Consider the following 9,042-nt stretch of genomic DNA (forward strand, 5'->3'; position numbering starts at 1 on the left):
GACAGCAGATGTAAATGTACAACTATAGCGGTCCCAATGCCTGACTACAGAGAATCTGTACTGATGAATCTGCACTGGCGACTTTGTGAGCACAGTGCCTAAAGGACACCCAGCGCAATCACCTGCATTTCCCTGGTAGAGATGGGTCTGAGGGCAGTAACAACCAACCATGTACTTTGTGAGCCAGCACAATGGGTGACAGATGACACCACAGTGTACACTTCATGGGGGATAGCTCCTGTGAAGGGATACCTAGTGGCTCTTCTACTGGAAGAGAAGGTCAGTTTCCCAAGGCAATAGAAATAAAACACAAAAATAAAGGAAAGTGATCAAACCAAACTTTAGAGCTTTTGCATGGCAAAGGAAACGAAGCGATATGGAATATGAGAAAGTATTTGCAAACAATGTGACCAAAAGGGCTTAATTTCCAAAACATTCAAACAGCTCATAATGGGTTGGCCAAAAAGTCAGCAAATACAAACTACTATATATGAAATAGATAAAGAGTAAAGTCCTACTGTATAGCACAGGGAACTATCTGCAATATCCTGCTGCTGCTGCTGCTAAGTCACTTCAGTCGTGTCCGACTCCGTTCGACCCCATAGACCGCAGCCCACCAGGCTCCCCATCCCTGGGATTCTCCAGGCAAGAACACTGGAGTGGGTTGCCATTTCCTTCTCCAGTGCAGGAAAGTGAAAAGTGAAAGTGAAGTCGCTTGGTCGTGTCCGACTCCTAGCGACCCCATGGACTGCAGCCTACCAGGCCCCTCTGTCCACGGGATTTTTCAGGCAAGAGTACTGGAGTGGGTTGCCATTGCGTTCTCCCTGCAATATCCTATAAACACCAATAATGGAAAATAGTACAAAAAGTAATATACATATGTATAATTGAATCACTTTGATATACACTGGAAGGAGATGAGACCTGGGTGTTCATTGGAAGGACTGATGTTGAAGCTGAAACTCCAAAACTTTGGCCACCTCATGCAAAGAGTTGACTCATTGGAAAAGACCCTAATGCTGGGAAGGAATGGGGGCAGGAGGAGAAGGGAATGACAGAGATGAGATGGCTGGATGGCATCACCGACTTGACGGACATGGGTTTGGGTTGACTCCAGGAGTTGGTGATGGATAAGGAGGCCTGGCGTGCTGCAATTCACGGGGCCACAAAGAGTCAGACATAACTGAGTGACTGAACTGAACTGAACTGAAGAAACTAACATTACATTGTAAATGATTATACTTCAAAAAAAAAGAAATGACTTGGAAAGAAAAAAGACTGCAGTAATCTGAAGCTTAAGCTAGCAGTACATTAACTTAGAGAGGATTTATTTTTGCTTCTGCCTTGTGCCCATAGGTGATTTCACACTCATTCGATGTGTGGAATTAGCAAGGTCTGTCTGTTTCTGAAATGGTTGTTCCACTGGTGTCTGCATGCCCCATGTGACACTAAACAAGTGATCTTCACTTTTTGTTCTTTCAGCCTAGGAATTGAATAACTTTTTCCCATAACATGTCATGTGCTTATTTTGAATGTTATTTATCTGAAAGACAAATCCTATGGAAGTATTCATTGGCAGTTTAGTCACAGATAAAATAGCCTGAAACTTACACACAATTGTCTGCTTGATAACTGCAAACTTTTTCCCTTCTACTCAAAAAGTACATCTGATAGGATATTATTACCCGAGTAACAGTCTGTCTGCTTCAATTATTTAAAAAATTTTTTTAAAAATTTCAAACCCTGACTCTATATATGACATTGTTGACCCACTTCACAAATGATCTAGTTAAAACAATGTGTTAATTCATTAAGATTGACTATGAGGATGCTGATAACTGTTATCTTAAGATGTTTCAAGAACATTAATGGAGTGGATCAAACTTACCAGGTCTGAGCCAGAGAAACGTACATCAAGCAAGTAGATTATGTAAGAGTTAATGATGAATCATGTGGTTCTATGCAGTCTGCAACAACATGCTTGTGGACTGATAGGCAATGATCATTATCACTTTAGTTACTTTACTGGCAAGACCCTGGTCTTGTCTCAGTTCACTCTCAGTAGAATAGGTAAAAATATTTTGTACTGTTGCCTCCCAGGAATTTCCCCAGTCCCCATAGCAGGGAGAATCAGTATTACTGCTTCTCCAATTAGGTGACAATTTTCAAGACTCATCTTGCCTTCCTTTTTTTTTTTTTTTTTGACAATACAAATCTAAATGAAATTTGAATTATAAAGTAGCTACATTTTGTAAGACCTGAATAATGTGGATTTGATGTTCTTTGGGTTGGAGGAGAATGAAAGAGAAAATTAACTTTTTGTATGAGGTTAGACAGGAGAAAACAGATCTGAGTAGAATAACATAGTCAATAACTTTATAAATTGAAGGATAGCATGAGGTCCCTGGGCATCTGTGAGAGAAAGGGCACCAAAAGCTTGTAAAATGTTTAACTATTACAAAGCTACATTTCAGCCATGGCTACTTGTCTTTCTAGTCTTCCTAAAAATCTAGTAGAAAGAGTTGCTTCAGAGGGGCTTCAGCAAAGTTAAAGATGGCCACATTCCTTTTCTCTGGAAGATTTTCTTGAGAAAAAAAGAAATTAATAATTTTTTTTCTTCCTCCTCTGAGCCTGAAAAATGTGAGGCTGTGGGACAAGGAATTTATGGGGTAACTAATGTGTCAGGAGCGGAGCAGCTGCATTTCACCCTCATTGGAATTTGGTTACTTGTTAATCCTTTAATCAGGTCCTTTTCCAACTGAATGACTTCAAGAGCGGCACACTTTACAGTATGTTTACTTTACAGGAGACACTGAATATTTCCATATTTCTCTACATTTAAGTTTTAAAAAATCTGCATTATTGGGAGTAATAAAAGTTTATAAAAATTAAAATTTAGTAGAGATTAATTCGTACAATATTTGCTCTGTTGTTTTCATTTCATTAAACTGTTGAAGTTGAAAGAATATGGTCTCACTCTGTTTGATGAACTCTGCTTGCTCAGTAATTGTTTATTCATTTCACCAGGCCTTTGGCACTTGCAGCTCTATGTTTTCTTCTATCTTTGCAGGGCTGGCTCTGAGTGTTTAGGTCCAAAAAGAAAAAAGGTATAGGGAATGAATGTGCTTAGTCACTACAGTCATGTCGGACTCTTTGTGACCCAATGGACGGTAGCTGCCAGGCTCCTCTCTCCATGGAATTCTTTAGGCAAGATTACTGGAGTGGATAGCCACTCCAGAGGATCTTCCTGACACAGGAATCAAACCGGTGTCTCCAGGACTGTAAGCAGATTCTTTACCACTGAGCCACTGGGGAAGCACAGGGGATGAATAGAAACGGAAATAAATATTAAAATAAATTAAGAATGGATCTAATACTCCATAATGTCATAAATTTAGGTGTGTACTTAATTCAACCCTTTCTACTTGAGGTTGCTAAAAAGATTTTTTTTTAAACCAGGAGAAAAAGAAGAGATCATCTAAGACAGAGCTCTGAGGCACTTTCTCATCTTCCAGTGAAGAGCTAACAAAGAATAGTTATGAAGGAATAACTAGAGGGAGATCCAATATTGCAAGATCAGTAAAGAGATTTCCAAAGGGAAGGAGAGTCAATGGCACCACTGCTGCGGAAAATACAGGACATTGACTATCAGATTTGTGTTGCAGCAAAAAAGAAATGAAGTTTTTCCTCTCCTGAGAACAAGTAAAGAGAACAGAGAACAGGACAAATGAGCCTGAAAGAGCTGATCAATCTTAGTTTTTTAACTTACTAATCTGCAGTGTTGGTACCTAGATTTGTCCTTCACAAAGTTAACCTATCACCCCCCCTCCACCTCCACACTGTGTAAATTATATCCTGCACCTGGTGTTTATTCTCTCTGAACTCTCTTGCAGCCAAAAAAAAAAAACAAAAACCCTTATAGCTGTTTGTATTTCAGAAGGAAGGTTGCTGGTCAATAACCCAGAGACAAACGAACACAGCTGACACCAGCTGAGACTATTTTGAAATAATGCAGGAAGAAGGATGCAAGATCTTCATTCAGTTCAGTTCAGTCACTCAGTCGTGTCCGACTCTGCAACCCCGTGAATCACAGCACGCCAGGCCTCCCTGTCCATCACCAACTCCTGGAGTTTACTCAAACTCATGTCCATCGAGTCTGTGTTGCCATCCAGCTATCTCATCATCTGTCGTCCCCTTCTCCTCCTGCCTCCAATCCCTTCCAGCATCAGAGTCTTTTCCAATGAGTCAACTCTTTGCATGAGGTGGTCAAAATATTGGAGTTTAAGCTTTAGCATCAGTCCCTCCAAAGAACACCCAGGACTGATCTCCTTTAGAATGGACTGGTTGGATCTCCTTGCAGTCCAAGGGACTCTCAAGAGTCTTCTCCAACACCACAGTTCATCCAACACCACAGTTCAAAAGCATCAATTCTTTGGTGCTCAGCTTTCTTCACAGTCCAATTCTCACATCCATACTTGACCACTGGAAAAACCATAGCCTTGACTAGATGGACCTTTGTTGGCAAAGTAATGTCTCTGCTTTTGAATATGCTATCTAGTTATGTTGGTCATAACTTTCCTTCCAAGGAGTAAGCGTCTTTTAATTTCATGGATGCAGTCACCATCTGCAGTGATTTTGGAGCTCCTAAAAATAAAGTCTGACACTGTTTCCACTGTTTTCCCATCTATTTCCCATGAAGTGATAGGACCAGATGCCATGATCTTCATTTTCTGAATGTTGAGCTTTAAGCCAACTTTTTCACTCTCCACTTTCACTTTCATCAAGAGGCTTTTTAGTTCCTCTTCACTTTCTGCCATAAGGGTGGTGTCATCTGCATATCTGAGGTTATTGATATTTCTCCAGGCAATCTTGATTCCAGCTTGTGCTTCTTCCAGCCCAGCGTTTCTCATGATGTACTCTGCATATAAGACCTTCATTAGTTTGAGCCTTATCATTTATCTACCCCAGACGATGAGTCCCAGTCTATATACCCTCTTTTAATCCCACTAGGTGAGTCGGGCAGAGTTCATGAGCTGTTAGTCTCCTGTGTTCTCCCTCTTATCTGACAAAAGGAATAAAGCCACATTCTCTATTTCTTTCAAACTCTGTCTGCTTATTTCTACTCAGCATCAATGGACAAGGAGTCAGGATCTTGGCAACTTTTGTAACTTGTTGGTCATTGGTGAACCTAACAAGAGCAGTATCAGTGGAGTAATGTGAACTGAAGGTAGACTGTAGTAAACTGAAGAGAAAATGAGAGGTGAAGAATGAAGATGGTGAGCAAATATGCCCTAGGAATGGAGAAGTAGTTGAAGCAGAACGCAAAGTTGAGGCAGTTTTTTCGTTTTGTTTTGTTTTTAAACATGGGAGATAATATAGAAAATTTACAGTATTTGTTTAGGGCAATGGTTCAAGAAAGAGAAATAAACTGTTACCAAATCCCAGTCCCCTCTGCACTACACTACAGGCCAATAAATCTGAGAGACCAGGTGTTGAGGCAAGAAATAGGACTTTATTCAGAAAGCCAGCTGACCAAGAAGACTGCAGACTAATGTCTCAAAATAACCATCTTATTGGGGTTTGGATGCCAGGTTCTTTTATAGAACAGAAATGGGGGCGAGGAGGGAGGTGAGGTGAGGAGGTAAAGTATAAAAGGCCATTAATCTTACAAATATCTCCTGGAATGGCAAGCCTCAGGGAGGAGATGAGTTAATTTCTTCCTTCCTGTAGACAGCAATAAGTGGACAGGATCCTGAACAAAGGCCTTTTGGTTAAACATTCAGGCAGAGGAGCAGGGTTCCCCAAGGCCAGCCATTAGGTATGAACAGTGTCTTTTTAGAGATCAAAGAACAGTGTGTTTTTAGAGATCAAAAGCAATGGAAAGCAAGGTTAAAGTAAAAGAAACAGATCCAACATGAAGTCAGTTCTTCCCTGTAACAAAACTGATAATGTAGGAAGAAGAGTGTCAGTAGGTTGGCTTTACTGTGCACAGGCAAGCAGACCCAAGTTTGCTTTGGTAAAAGTTTTACAGTTATGTGAGTTCATCTGGGGTGGATATCTAAGACTGTTCACTCACATGGCTGATAATTGATGGTAAGTGTCAGCTGGGAGCTCTGCTAAGCTGTTGACTAGAATGCCTGTTTGTATAGCACAACTGTTTCAGGGCAGTCACACTTTTTACTGGTGAATGACTTAGCACAGAGTAGTTGTCTCAAGAGAATCACAGGGAAGTAGCACAGCCTTTTCTGACCTACTTTCAGCAGTCACTTTTCTCAGATTCTATTGGCTATCAGTGAGCCATAAGATCTGACTGTTAAAGGAGAAGATACCATTTAGACTCACATGTGAAAAAGTCACACTGAGAAAAGCAAATGGGATGGCAGATATTGTTGTTGGAAAATAAATTTTGCCATATACATTTTAAAAATTATTTTTAATCATTCTTCAGTGCCGTGTTCCCTTTCCTGAGAAATATTAATAATGATACAAAAAACAAACCCCACAATGTGTCTGCAAAATAATAAAGATTGTGGGCTAGTTGGATGATCTTGGGCAACAGTTTTCTTTTCTATAAGTATGAATAATAATAGGCCCTATATCATAAGGTTGTTCTGAGTGTTAAAAGACTTTATAACTTATAGCATCTAGAAAATTTTCTAAATCATAAATGTATCAGTAGGTGATTGCTAAAAGGCATTAAAACAGCCCATTTATAAAACATCTGTCAGTTAACATTAAGTCAAACTGTATCATGGAAACAGAAGATATCCTCAAAATAAAAAAGAATTATCTAAAATAAAATGAGAAACATACATCAGGCAAACAATAACTAATATAAAACTGGCACAGAAATCAATATTTTAAAAAAATTTAAATAACAAGTAACAGAAATAGTGATGTTACCCAATGAAGACAGACAACCTATAAAGAAATCATTAAAGCATTGTATATAATAGCAAAAAATTACTGTTCATTAAGAAACTGCATAAAAAGCTTTATATTCATTCAATGAAATACTGTTAAAAAGATTATTAAGAAAATGTGATAATATGTGCTAAATACAAGCCATGGAATACTATTAAGTAAAAAGATATTTAATTTGTATGCAGAGTACATCATGAGAAATGCTGGACTGGAAGAAGCACAAGCTGGAATCAAGACTGCTGGGAGAAATATCAATAATCTCAGATATGCAGATGACACCACCCTTATGGCAGAAAGTGAAGAGGAACTCAAAAACCTCTTGATGAAAGTGAAAGTGGAGAGTGAAAAAGTTGGCTTAAAGCTCAACATTCAGAAAACAAAGATCATGGCTTCTGGTCCCATCACTTCATGGGAAATAGATGGGGAAACAGTGGAAACAGTGTTAGACTTTATTTTCTGGGCTCCAAAATCACTGCAGATGGTGAGACTGCATCCATGAAATTAAAAGACGCTTACTCCTTGGAAGGAAAGTTATGACCAACCTAGATAGCATATTGAAAAGCAGAGACATAACTTTGCCAACCAAGATCTGTCTAGTCAAGGCTATGGTGGTTTTTCCTGTGGTCAAGTATGGATGTGAGAGTTGGACTGTGAAGAAAGCTGAGTGCTGAAGAATTGATGCTTTTGAACTGTGGTGTTGGAGAAGATTCTTGAGAGTCCCTTGGACTGCAAGGAGATCCAACCAGTCCATTCTGAAGGAGATCAGCCCTGGGATTTCTTTGGAAGGAATGATCCTAAGGCTGAAACTCCAGTACTTTGGCCACCTCATGTGAAGAGTTGACTCATTGGAAAAGACTCTGATGCTGGGAGGGATTGGGGGCAGGAGGAGAAGGGGACGACAGAGGATGAAATGGCTGGATGGCATCTGACTCGGTGGACGTGAGTCTGAGTGAACTCCGGGAGTTGGTGATGGACAGGGAGGCCTGGCATGCTACGATTCATGAGGTCGCAAAGAGTCGGATACGACTGAGCCACTGAACTGAGCTGAATGAACTGAATGGCTAGATGTTAAAAATAGAATTCAGGTATAGAAAAGGTATATTCAGGTATAAAACCATAAATTTTAAAAAGTTTGTTTGCATACCAATACGCAAACCAAAAAAAAAAAAATACACTGGTGATTATTATATCAAAATAAGAATAGTTTCTCGGGGGATGTAGAAGAAAATGTCACTCCACTATTTGTAATTTATTTTATTTTACAAAGTATGAATTAAGTACATCAAAATGTTAGCATTTCCTAGGAAATGATGGTAATTTTAAGTGCTTATTTCTGTATTTTTCTGTCAAATGGATGACAACACTAACAATACTATCCTCATACTAAACTTTGGTGTATTGTCTTTTTGTTTAGTATGGTGGAAAACATAAACATATAGGATGGATGGTTCATTGTTTTCTAAAACCATTCCACTATCTTTTATTCTGACCTTCTGACTTCTAAATAAATCTTCATCTGTTTGAAGGAAGGAGAAGATACTGAAACTCAAAAAGTTGTTGGTGGGTTTCTGCAATGTTTCAATGTTTAGATGGTAGTTCAACTATTATCCTCATTTAAATTTTCAAATTTTAAATATGTACCAGTCAAGTTCATAAGCAACAAAATAACATAAACAGTGTTTCCAAGAGGTCTGATAGAGAATAACCCTTACGGCAGAAAGTGAAGAGGAACTAAAAAGCCTCTTGATGAAAGTGAGAGAGGAGAGTGAAAAAGTTGGCTTAAAGCTCAACATTCAGAAAATGAAGATCATGGCATCTGGTCCTATCACTTCATGGGAAATAGATGGGGAAACAGTGGAAACAGTGTCAGCCTTTATTTTTTGGGGCTCCAAAATCACTGCAGATGGTGACTGCAGCCATGAAATTAAAAGACGCTTAATCCTTGGAGGGAAAGTTATGACCAACCTAGATAGCATATTCAAAAGCAGAGACATTACTTTGCCAACAAAGGTCCAGCTAGTCAAGGCTATGGTTTTTCCAGTGGTCATGTATGGATGTGAGAGTTGGACTGTGAAGAAAGCTCAGCGCTGAAGAATGGATGCTTTGGAAGTGTGGTGT

Source organism: Bos taurus, chromosome 16, assembly GCF_002263795.3.
Source record: "Bos taurus isolate L1 Dominette 01449 registration number 42190680 breed Hereford chromosome 16, ARS-UCD2.0, whole genome shotgun sequence".
NCBI classification, from domain to species: domain Eukaryota; kingdom Metazoa; phylum Chordata; class Mammalia; order Artiodactyla; family Bovidae; genus Bos; species Bos taurus.